Source organism: Centruroides vittatus, unplaced genomic scaffold (assembly GCF_030686945.1).
Source record: "Centruroides vittatus isolate TY-2023 unplaced genomic scaffold, ASM3068694v2 contig_82, whole genome shotgun sequence".
Taxonomy (NCBI): domain Eukaryota; kingdom Metazoa; phylum Arthropoda; class Arachnida; order Scorpiones; family Buthidae; genus Centruroides; species Centruroides vittatus.
In genome coordinates, this window is record NW_027122533.1 from 925,872 (window position 1) to 937,958 (window position 12,087).

The window sequence follows — 12,087 nt, forward strand, 5'->3', positions numbered from 1 at the left end:
CAATAATTTATATGTAAGATGTGGATCAATAGGCTACTACATAAAGACTTTTCTGTTTGGTAATGTTTTACTTAAAAACAACAGACGCAACACGCGTCAGAGCGAAGTTCTCGCACCCAGTTTTTTTTTTCATTCCAATACCTTGCGGACCAATACTTTTGTGAATTAAAATAAAAGTAATGATAAGGCGGATCACAGTTTGAGTACGTCCAGTTAGACCGCCAGCGACTTTCTTTTAATTTCTTTTATGAATCGCATATTATAAAATAAGTTATAGTTATCATATACAAATCAATTTATGATTGATAATGTTAAAATGAAAGATGTATAAATGAAATAAAAAATGACAACATCCTGAATATCGTGTAATTCCTATTCGACTGATATAATAAGTCTAGTTTAGAACGTGGAAAAGAATATGCCGACAATAAAACTATTTCGTTACTAAACGGTACACCTTTATATTTCACCTAAACAAGGTAAAAGTAATAGGAATAAAAAATCTAACCATGGACTAGCCCAATGAATATTGTAATTAATATCTTAGTTTGGTAAGATACAGCTTCACTCACGGGAACAATGAAATAGATACAGCTTCACTCACGGGAACAATGAAATAGATACAGCTTCACTCACGGGAACTTTAACGAAATTTCATATCGGTGATCGAAAAAGTTACAATTTTGGCTAGGAAAAGGTGGAAGGAGTAAAACTCACATTTTTATTTAAATATCGTAAATTAGCAAAGTAATTAAAAACTATTTCAAACATGTATTAAGTGGCAGACAATACACGACTCGAACGTAAGAAGTTACACGATACTGTTTGTTATAATCGTGCCGTCAAACCAAGAAAGCCAAATCAAGATGTCTTTCCTATTAGTTCAAAATCAAAATACGTATATGATACTTTTTTTATTTCAAAGGATGACAATGACGAAGAGAAATGACTCGTCAACACAGAATTATTTTTAAAAGAGCGTCTTTTTAAAAACACGTTATTTTATAAAGTTTAGTTATTTAAAATGCGCAATGTAGATCTTTCTCGCTAGACTTATTATACCATCAATTAGAAACAGGACAAGCTTTAGAAAATCACATTTTTTCCCCTAGAGTATGCATTTTTCGAACTTCGAGTCCCTTATCAACTCTGTCGTGTAACTGTTTAGTTGCACCGTTACAAAATTTGTAAAATTTTTTAACTTACATGGTTATGAGAAGCACAGAAATGGTGACGATTGATAAAATACAGATGAAAATTATTAATTTATAGGTATTTGCTATCGCAATAGTTAAAATGTTAATGATTTACAAGAACAAACATGCGCACGAGAATTACGTTTTTCTGTTATTCAGAGGTTAACTAAAATCCCATTCGAGGTCTTGCCTAAACGCATTCCTAAGCTTGTAAATAAAATTATTTTTATAAAATTTGACCATATGGGAAGTGTTTAATGTGAACGTTATATTGTAATTTATCTTCGATCGTTACGTATACAGTATTTGTTGTCAGTTAATTCTTTGATGAAATTGGTATCAGAATATTGCGGGTGTAACTCGTAATAATAATATCGTCTGCTTGGATTAATTAAAATATTTTCTTTTGAAATTATTTGGAAAAATAATTTGTTTTCTTACACCCCATAGCTACCTGTCAATCTTCATTACAGACTCTTTATAACGTTTGAGTGGAATCCTTTGAAGGTCCACTGACAGTTTTACAAGTTTTGGGAATTTGAACTCGACTAATTAGACGCCTAAAATGTGTAAAATATTTGAATAAATACATCAATTTCCCAGCTTAAGGAAGTATGCAGCAAAAATTCCAACGTTATTTTCTACATAAAGCAGATACTAGCTCAGCCAATAATTAGTCTAATTCACAAAACAACACCTGCCACTTTTTTAAAAAAGTATCACCAGTGGAATCATTTTTATTTTCGTTTTTTTACTTCTTATTCCCACTATAACGATTTTATTGTATATTTATTTATTTATATTACCATGTTCTTCCTTTTTGTTTTTATTTTTTATTTTTGTCCGTTACTAATGGTTTGAATTTTTTCAAATAATTGTATTCTTTTAATGGAACGATAATGTTCCTTTTTTCGAAAGTTAAAACCTGAAGATGGCTTATTGAGTAAGCCGAAAACGTTAGTTTTCTCAATAAAATTATCTCAGCTATAAGTAAAGGTGTTGTTTTGTGAATTAGGTTATTTTCTACAACTTTTGCATGTGAATAGTTTTTCGTAATGAATTTAGTAAGAATTAAAACAAGAAACCGGCTAGCAGACACATCGAAAATAATTTAAAACTAGCAGTGACTATTATTTAACCAAACATTTCTGATATATAACGTTTACATCATTTCTAGAAGCTAAATGAAGTACAGTATATGTTTATTTATTTGTTTATTTAACTAAACGACATTATGGCCATTGGCCTTTTCCAAGTGTCGACAAAAATACATATACAGAAAATAAACAATCAACAAACAAAAAAAGAACAACAAAAATAAATAATACACAAAATTAGACATCGTTCAATTTTTTAACAACTTGTTTAAATTGCCCATAAGTTCTCAGATCTTTATATGCTTTTAAAGAATTCCAGTTATACATCAGTCGGTAGATCGGTGCATCTCGCCAAAACAGTGCTTAACTCTTGGTAGAATCAAATTCTTTTTTTCCATTGACAGTTATAGTTAGAGGTCCTAAGGTGTTTATTTAACTTATCACTTATTATATAAGTGATGAGTTAAGATTAAGAATAATATTAGCTAGAATCTTATACTAAGCTTAAGATTAAGAATAATAACTAATAACTAAGCTTCTTAACTATAATATAAGCCAAACATTTATTTAAACTTCAAAAAAATGTTTGAAATATGAATATATATAAGATTTTTTCCTGCCAGCCAGAAGCTGTATCCCATATGGAAATACCATATCGAAGTTTGGTTCCATACAAGCGTGATATAAACGCAAAACAGTCTCAAAATTTATGAAACTCATTATTCTTTTTAATATTCCAATAAATCTAGATAAAGACAATGTTAGATTATTTATGTGATTGTTCCATCGTAATTTATCATCAATTTCAATACCGGAATGTTTTACGGTATTAACTCTTTGAATACGTTTATTATTAATTCTTACTTGTATATCATCTAAGTTGACTTTTTTGTTCTTATTTGATAAATAAACATATTTTGTTTTATTCTCATGTATTCTAAAGTTATTATTCACCATATATTTAATTAATTTAGCCAACAATAAATTCATGTTATTTTTAATTAATTGAAGATTCCAACCCGCATAGGTTATAACAATATCTTCTGCCAACAATATATTATTATTTTCGGGAATGGTTTCTATAATGTCGTTTATATAAATATTAAAAAGCAGCTATGCTAATTTATGATTACATATTAATAAATAATTGCGATTTACTGGCATTTCTTTTTTCTCTTTTCTCTCGTTTGGAGCCCGCGTTAGTTCAAAAGTTTTTAAATACGGCCGTTACATAGAAAAAGGTTGCCCATCCCTGATTATACTAAATGATTAAGTATAAGAAGCGCGTATAAACGTATTAAAGTACGAACTTAGTTTTATTTTATTTCATTCATTTAGAAAATATTACATTTACTGCAGAAGGAGAAATCTTATTTCAGATAGAAAATAGTTAAGAAAATTTATTGAAACATCAAATAAATACATTTTAAAACAGTTTTAGACGTTACTAGTAAAATTTCATTTCATAATATAATACTGTAAATATTCTTCGATACAATTATGTAAAATTTTAGATTAACACTGTTTTATTTACAAGTTTAATAAGGGCGCTTTCGTGGATATCTGATTAATCACAATTAAGTGTTGAGACTTTGAAAGCCATATTATGTGTGAAATATAATTTAAACTCTTGCGAAAAATTTAATGACATTTTAAACGACAGCAATCTACTAAAAAATTCACTCGACTGAGAAATATGCGAAAAAAGAAGAGTTTTTAAAGATTTATAATAGTATCTAAATTTATTATATTTGTAAATTTTACATACATTGAAATTTAAAAAAATATAACAATACAATTTTTGCGTTCTTTGATAATAAAATTTTGATCTAGAACAAGTTTTTTCAAGAAGACAACAACTTCCTACTCCCCCGTCAATTTTGTCCCGCTTCACAAATCTTAAAATCTGGTCACCTTAAAGAAAATAGAACTTAAATTTCATTACTTTATACTCCATTTACACTCATTCTGAAATGGATCCCCTGCTGAACTGTAAATGGTCAGCTACTTCTACCTAAAGAGAGAATTACTGTCACGTGTGTCATATGTACTGTACAGCTAGAATAGTGATAGTTGAAGAAAATACTTTAATTAATCCAAGCAGACGATATTGTTCCTTGTTCATTTAGTATAAGGCCTACAAGTTTACTAACATCATTAAAAAAAACTATTTTTCCCTCAATGTATTCTCTATGTTTTGCTTACGAGCAATTCGTGAAAATGTGTCATTTTTGTTATTTCCTGAGTCTACACAGTACAAGAAAAATTTATCTGCGCAGTTTTCGAAATGGACTCGCATTATGGTGCTTGTATATGTAAATATTTATGTAAAAATGAATTATGTAACATAATACATGTTTTACGTTACTTCATGCTGTGTTTGTATTCCTTTCTTAAACGTTTAACCGTTAACAGAAATATTAAAAATATACACTACTTTTTCTACAAAATCTCTTTTAAAAGAGTAATTCTCTAGAAAAGATTTAAGGATGCTACAACCACAAGTAAATGATAAGATTTTACTGTTTGTTTTAGGATTGATTGTCGCTTAACGCGTTCAGAAGTCTTTCATTTATCCGACTTTATTCGACTCTAAGCAGTAGGAAAAATTTCCAAGTTTAAAGATTTGTTTTTAAACCGGCGTTACTAAAAAATGAATAACCAAACTTGTTTAGATATCGAGCACAACTTTTACCAGGAAAACGTTTTCGTTACATTAGGCATTAAGAATTCAGCCAAATATCTAGAAAGGTTACGTTATTCGTTCTTTAAATACATCCGGGTTGGCAATTTTCTGTCGACTACGTTACTTCCGATTTCTTTCAATATGGAATCATTTTTGTATACCTTTTGGTGTTAAAAGCTGCAGATATTTGCGTGTTTAATTGAAAAGTCTGATAAGAAATAAAATTTGTGCGATTCATAAAAGAAATTAAAAGAAAGTCGCTGGCGGTCTAACTGGACGTACTCAAACTGTGATCCGCCTTATCATTACTTTTATTTTAATTCACAAAAGTATTGGTCCGCGAGGTATTGGAATGAAAAAAAAAACTGGGTGCGAGAACTTCGCTCTGACGCGTGTTGCGTCTGTTGTTTTTAAGTAAAACATTACCAAACAGAAAAGTCTTTATGTAGTAGCCTATTGATCCACATCTTACATATAAATTATTGTTATATAACTTTACATTTTTAAATTTAAAGGATTAGTTAGGCTATGTAAAACATACGTGTTTATAAATTTATAGTTATAAACATTTAATCTGAATTTTAAAGTAATTTGATTGTTCTCTTTTTAACAAGTTAATCTCGAAAAATAAATCGTCGTTGTCAAACCTTAGCTTGTGAATTTCGTTATAGAATGTTACGGTGTTACGGAAGCGTAACTAAGCAAAGTTCGTCAAACTGGTCCGCGGGCTGTCCACGCGGGTTTTTGTGTCCATTATGTAGTTTTATGAATGAAAAAATTTACAAGTTGTGAAAACGCGCGTCAATATATATAAGTGTCATCTCGAGTTTTTTTCGCAGTTACTTTGGATGCTATTGGAACCCATCTTTTAAATTTTCTCTCTAAAAACGCATATTTTAAAATTATAGATTACGATATTACGGGCGTCTCTTTTTTTTCACCGTCGTTCGCAAATGTCTACAAACAGCAGCCCAGCGAAGCACCGCTATTAATGTGGGCACCGTAGGGTGTCTTTACTCTATCACGTGACGCCTGCGAGGTATAGTGCAAACAGAACGAATTCTTCCGCCACAAGAAAAAGTTGTCCGGAAACGCGTCAGAGCTGTAGTCACGTGAGCGACTGACGTCGAATCCAGGTCACGTGACACGCTGTGTGCGCGTCCGCCCTCCAATGTGTAGCTCCACGACCAAAACAAGCTAAAGCGATGGCGGTGCACAGTCGGTAAGTAGTCCTACGATTTTTTGTTTATAGCGTTTTTTAAATGAGTTGCCCTTCATATATTCGATGTGTTTTGGACATGTCTAGCATGTATGTCTCTATTATAAATATAATTAAGAAGAAAAACGTTGGTGTCGATAAAATAAACTTTTACCAATGAATTTTTTTAATTATGTTATATTAAAAAGAATGTATATTTAATAGCCGTTCGGAAAACGCATAACGTTTTTCCGTCCGACCCGTATATAAAGAGCTATAAACAAAAAATCATAGGACTACTTACCGATTGTGCTCCGTTCGAGACGCCATTACTTAAGCTTGCCGTCGTCGTGGAGGTGCACACTGGACGGCGGATGCACGCGAAGCGTATCACGTGACCCAGTTTCAACGTCACTCAGTCACGTGACTAGGTCTCTGACGCGTTTCCGGCAGCTTTTCTTCTCGCGGAATAATCCGTTCTCTTTGCACTGACACGTCATATTATTAACACGTGATTAACTCTTGTCACTTAGAACAGCTCGCGGACTACAGTTTGACAACTTTGCCTAGTTACGCTTTTCTAACATCGTAACGTTCTATATCCAAATCCCAGTTAATATTTGACATCGACGATTTATTTTTCGATGTTAACTCCGTAAAAACAGAACAAATGAAATAATAAATAATCGAATTACTTTAAAATTCAGATTAAATGCTATAAAACTATAAATTTAATATCTAAATTTACAAACATATATGTCTTATATAACTAATCTCTCTAATTTTAAAATCTAAAGTTATATGACAGTAATATATAAATTAATGTATGTAAGATGTGTGACAACACTACATAGAGACTTAAAATATTTTATTTTATTTCCAAACAATGTCTAGTCGTGTATTATTTAATAATGGACTTGGTTGAGAAAAACTATTTTTAGATTAACTTAAATAAAGCAGATATATTTTATTGTGTTGACATTAGTTATAATCGACATTCTTGAATTAATACGAAGATTTAAATTTTTTCAAATCTGAACTGATGAAAAGGTTATCCACAAAAATTATCAAAAAGAAGTAATATGTTATTTATAAATTAACTTCATTTTTTTCGATTTAGAATTATCAAGGTTCAATCATTAAACTGTTTCAAAATAATTGCAGACGTTTCCTCTTGATAGGGGCCTTTTTATGCTCTTTATTGAGTGGTAAAGGGCCTTAAACCACAAATAAAAAAAAAAAAAGATGCAAAGGAGAAAAATCAGAAGGCGGAAAGGAGTAATAGTTATAATAGTAGTCTACTCTATATGGCTAAGGAAAGTTGCTTAACGTAACCCGATCTGTCGATATCCTTGTAGATAATAGGCAGACACAGAATCATAATGGCGCAAATTATTCAATAATATTTATACTGTTTGTTTCTTGTAATTAGGAGCGCATTCCCAAATAACTATTCCGAATGTAATCTTCGGGTCTATACAGACCTTATGATTTATTGTTTTGCTATATTTTTAAGATAATTACACAATTTCTTAGATGCACCAATAAATCTGGTCATATCGGAAGTGTTTGTGAACATTCTAGTTTAAATTTATCATCCAGCGTCATTATTTATTGTCAGTTACTTCTTTGATATTATTATTGATTCTAAATTCTCCGTTACAGCTATGTGCTGTATTATCTCTATTCTTAAACAGTACATACCACATATTTCATTTTATCTTCATTATTAATTTATTGTTTATGATGCTTAATATGACGTTAATGATATATATATATATATGGATATATGTATGAAAATGGCAATAAAAGTTTTTAGATTTAAGGATGACAAATAACCAGCCAAAAGCAATATGATGGTTTTTCAGCTGTTTATTTATTTATTGACTCGCTGTTGTATTAATTTACTGTATTTACTAAATAAATTTTATTAAAACAATTTTTATAAATCTTCGAATAACTTTTATTAGTTATTTAAGGAACTTAAGAGATTCAAACTTAATACTATTCCGGTAAAAAGATATATTAATTGGCTTCAAAAAATAATTAATGCAGAAGATTTGTCATCTAAACTAATGTACTTATTATACAATAGATCTAGAAATATAAACATTCAACGGAATTGGATAACTCAATTATCGAAGATTTTTAATGCTTACGGATTTTCGATAGAACTAGTATTTGAGTATCTCAAAAATAATGACCAACGAACCAGTCAATTACTATATAAAGCCATGGAATATTCAATAAGCCAGGATAATGAAGATATAAGAAAAAGAAGAAATAACTCACACTATAATATAATCCTTAACTACCCTTATATCAACAACTATATGCTTTCAAATCTCCCATTTAATGTTAAAAAGTTTTTCATTCAGTTAAGACTTAATCAAAAAGGTCTAGTTACTATAAATAAATACATAGAATATAATCAATGTACCTGCTCCAAGTGTGGAAAAAAATTATCAAAACCACACTTAATCTACGGATGTAACGAGAAGGAAGAACAAGATTTAAATATTATCAAGGATCAAAGTCATAACCAAAAGACGGAAATTGATATGTATAGAAAACTAGATAAAGTCAATAGTAATGACATTTATGGGCTGTATAATATTGTCAATAGGTTATTAAGGCAATGTGTTAATAGTTAATTAAGCCTTATGGCTAATTAATAAATTGAAAAGGTATACAATGTTAAAGGATACCTAAAATTGTAGATTATGTTATCCTAAAAAATGTATTTTTAACCCCCCTTGTAACAGGCTAATGCCTACTACGCTAATAAACTTGATTGATTGATTGATATTAGTTATTTAATTAATAAGACTATACATTCGATTTATTATAAAAATCGAATGAATCGTTTTATTAAATAATTAATGTATATGTTGTTTTTATGTATAAGCTTTTAATTTAAAACTGATCGTTTACATTTCTTCATAACCACAATTGGATAAATATTTCTTCATTAAAAATATGGAGTTTTATTCAGCAAAAGATAAAAGAATTCTCAGTGGATAATACGACTACTTTCGAATAGTGACTGTAATTAGATAATTAGACTTGTAAAATCATTAGTTTATATATTAGCAATTATTCTGAATTATGCCACTACAATGAGCAAACAATGAGCTCGAATTCAGGTCATCCTCAGACGGGGTACGTCCCGCTACGCTAACCCCCTCCGGAAAAATTGAACAGTTCAAGCGAAAGACAAAATTGCTTTGTCTCCGCCAACTGTTAGGCCTACACATTAGCGATCGTAGTGTAGCATTATTTTCGGAAGTTCCCTAAAATATATCAAAAATTGCTAAATTCCTTTTCCGCTACCTTCCCAATTGAGCGAAAAGTTGTCCCAATTAAATTATGTATTAGTTTATTAGTTTGCTTTTCGTAATTTGAGATTTGGCCCAAAAACGCGGTGTCAAAATTATACTTTTTATTCTAGAAATTAGCTCTCTTTTTAAAGAGTAACTTTTTAGAAAAGTATTAAGGCTGCGATACCAGCAAGTAAATAGTTAATAGTTAACTGTTTTTAGGACTTATTTTAACGTGTTTAGCGACGATCCATCTTTCATTCCAAGTTTATATCACGACTGAAACAGTCGGGCAAAATGTAATGGGAAGTTTGAAGATAAAGAATGCATTTCTAAAAAATATAAAACAAAACTTTGTAGATCTCCAGCACAAAATTTTTACTAAGTAAACGTTTTTGTTAAATTTAAACATTAAGAATCTGAGTAGATATCTAAAAAGGTTGTTATTCACTTTTAAATACATTTCACAGGAAACTGTTGAAGTGTCTTTTAATAAATATTAATCAAATTTAGTTAATAATTACGCTAAAAGTATACAAACACCATATTAAATTTGTAATATTCACTAACACTATTAATCAGGGTTAATATCAATCAAATGTCATACTATTTTATATTAATTTAACATAAAAAAAGCAAATTTTTAGTAGTGAAAGGGTCGTGGAGGAAGATAACGATATTAAATTTAGAATAAATTCTAGAATTTTCGACAATGGGAGAAGACTTAAATGTAAATATTCAAAATATTATAACAGAATTTAAACGTTTATGTGGTAATGTCTGGTCTACAGAAGAGATTTATATGCCTTTTATTTTGGACATTGATAAACGGGTAGCTAAAATGCTTTTAATGCATTTAGTGATATTTTAAGTAATTATGTAAGTAGAGACGACGAAGAATTTTGTCGGATGGAAGACAATAATTTGATTAAAGTTATTTCAGACGAAAAAAACACTTGTCTGCTTAAAGAAAAAGAAGTCGATAACGCAAACACCGACTGTGAATCAGGATATTCAAATGATTATGAAAAAGCCGATAAGAATATAATTAAGTTTACAGCTAGTGATTCCTGGAATGCTAAATTTAAAAAAGAGTACAGATCAGTATCTCGTAAAACTACAAAACTTGTAAATAAAATAGAGTAAACGAAAAGGATATTTTAATAAAAGCAGCGCAAATTTCAAACCACAGTAAACAATTTATTGCCATCTTATTCGCGTAACCTTATATTCAATACAGATCAGTGTGGTTTTTTCGTACGAAATGATTTCACCAAGAACACTTTCGTATAAAGAAGATAAAATACTATTTGATTTGCACATTCTCCAAGTAATAAAATTTACTCATTCCTACACTGTTTAATATTTAATTAATGCTAACGGACGAGTTGTAGGTAATGTATTTATTTACTTAAAGAGGATCACGGAACCTTCGGACCTAGAATTGAAAGATCGCTGCTGTTTAATGCCCCAAACGTTACTGTTACAGCTACTATAGTAATTATTACAAACTATGTAAAAGATATATTAGCTTCAAATATAACAGAAAACTCATTAATAATTGACTCGTGGAGTGGGCAAACAAATATTAATATTTATAACACAGTATTTCAAACATCTATAAATCAAAATTCATGCGAAGTACCAATTATTCCACCAAAGTGTACGTCCAGCTTTAGACGTTGGATTTCATAGACTAAGTAAATTTTTTAGCTAAAGAAATTTTAAACGATATACAATTATTTTGTAACGCTTCTTCGATAAAAAAATGACATAAAATTACATTCGCTTTTCATCAATTATCTGCGCCAATATTTAATAATTTGATTAAATATGGATGGTTTTGCTTCTAGACTCATACGTAAAAAATGTGAATTTTTAAATGTAAAACATATTTTTAGACACTAACAGTTTAAATTGTGTTGAGATAATTGCCAAACTCTTTGATTTGTTAAATGTGCACGATGTCAACAAGTTCTTTATTTATTTATTTTGTTTTGTTGGAAAATATTACGTAAATAGTTGCCCATCTAATAATTTGTGAAAGTAATTACTTTCCAGTTAAATACATCCAATAAAATGTAATTACTTATTACGTTTCGATTATTTTTTTATATTTATTCTATTATTACTTTTATATTATATTTTATTGTTAAAAGTAGTGTATATATATCTAATCTTTCATATAACATTTACTTGAGTTTATTCCTTATTCTTCTCTGTAAATGTAATATCGTTGTCTTCTCCCACGACCCTTTCACTACTAAAAATTTGTTTTTTGTGTTAAACTAATATAAAATAGTATGAAATTTGATTGCTATTAATCCTGATTAACAGTTTTAGTAAATATTACAAATTTAATATAGAGTTTGTATACTTTTAACGTAATTATTAACTACATTTTATTAATATTAAAAAACACTCCAACAGTTCCCTCTCGGTTGACAATTTTTTGTTGATGGCGTTACTTTCAATTTCTTTCGATGCTGAATTATTTTTGTATGCTACTTAATGTTAAAAGCTACAGGTTTTTTTGCAATTTAAACCCTTAGTGTCACCGTTGGTAAACCCTTAGGTATACCAACGATCG